The sequence below is a fragment of the Mus pahari genome, chromosome X (assembly GCF_900095145.1).
Source record: "Mus pahari chromosome X, PAHARI_EIJ_v1.1, whole genome shotgun sequence".
NCBI lineage: Eukaryota > Metazoa > Chordata > Mammalia > Rodentia > Muridae > Mus > Mus pahari.
The window spans coordinates 43,308,984-43,310,809 of NC_034613.1; positions in this window are offsets into that span (position 1 = coordinate 43,308,984).

Below are 1,826 nucleotides of genomic sequence, written 5' to 3' on the forward strand. Positions count from 1 at the left end.
AAAGAAAGAAAGAAAGAAAGCAAGCTAGGTGGCTTAGCTCAGCTTTGGAGTCAGGGAATTGTATTTCCAGGATGGTCCTGGAATATACATTCCTGGTGAAGCCACCTCAGATGCTGAGATTCAGAAAGGCTTGCCATATTTAAAGGCTCTATGGAAAGCCTAGGTTCTGTGACTAACCAGGTAGACAATGAGTAATACCCATTCCATTACCTGTTCCATTACCAGTTCCATTACCTGTTCCAGAAAGCCAAGGAGAAAAAGAAGCCAAGGTCGCTGAGCTAATAGTATAAAGCTGAAATGGAATAAACATTAAAATAAAAACAGGGCTGATTTAAAAAAAAGCTAGGAGAAAGCTAGGAGATTAAATGTTCCTCTTCCTGTACAGGCAGAAATAACAGTAGGTTAAATTGTCATAAAAAACAGAGTCCAGATGAGCACAAATTTTCTGAACCCACCCATGTCTTGCTTCTTGGATTTCATGAGTCTCACAGAGTTGAATAGAATAGTTCATCTGAATAAATTCTGATTGATTGAAGGTGAACTATACAAGTATTTTTAAATGGGGGTAGCACATTAGATTACTCATCCCTTTAATTTGTTGAGTGGAGAATTTGATTGAAATCAGCACAAAGAGCCACAAAGTACCACCAAGACCTCTTCATTCTTCCCTCAAAAAAACCTGGGTGGTTCATATTCTTGGAATGTCTTTTACCTAGAGCTCCAGTTCCTCTCAATTTTGCTGAGCCCTTATTATCATAGTTCATTACTAATTTTAGAAATATTTTATATGTGTATGTGGTGTGTGCACATATGTGTGTGCATGCGTATGGATGCCACAGGCCAACATTAGCTGTCTTCTTCTCTCACTCTCCACTTTTTCTTTTTCAAAGTATATACTTAGTAGTGGCACTACCATGTTGCAGAAGTTAAGCTATTTTGGTTTGTTTTGGTTTTGGAAACAGGGTTTTTCTGTGTAGCCTTGGCTGTTCTAGAATTCCCTCTGTAGACCAGGCTGGCCTCAAACCCACAGAGATGTACCTGCATCTGCCTCTGGCTCCCAAGTGCTGGGATTGAAGGCATGTGCCACCATTCCCAGCTCTACTTTATTAGTTTTGAGACAGGGTCTCCCACTGAACGGCAAGCTCCCCAATTGACTAGTCTGAGTGGCCACTGAGCCTCTCTCTGGGTGCTAACTGTCTCAGCCTCTCAATGCTTCCTTACAAGCCTCCGCTGTCATGGCCAGATATTTGTTGAGTACTGGGGCTCCAAACTCAGACCCTTACACTTGTACAACAAGCACCCCACCCACTGAGCCTTTCTTGCAGCTCCCACACTTCATGTCTGCTAATACAAAGCTTAAAAAAATTTCAACTTTCTCAAATTTAGGATACATTTTCTTTTCTTTTTTTAAAAAGATTTATTTATCTATTATATGTAAGTACACTGTAGCTGTCTTCAGACACTCCAGAAGAGGGAGTCAGATCTTGTTAGGGATGGTTGTGAGCCACCATGTAGTTGCTGGGATTTGAACTCTGCACCTTTGGAAGAGCAGTCAGGTGCTCTTATCCACTGAGCCATCTCACCAGCCCCTAGGATCCATTTTCAAATTAATGGTATATCACAGTACACCTGTCAATATTTTTTAAAGTAATTTTTGAGATACAGTTCTATCTCCCAATCAGTGTAGTTTCAGATATAGTGAAATATGAAATGTGCTAGACTGTGGACATGGGAATCAAAGAGTTTATGGATAAAACTGGTCTCTCTGACTTCGGGAACCTTACCTTTACAATTAACCAAAACAAAGTGCTAAGACCTGTAGTTGG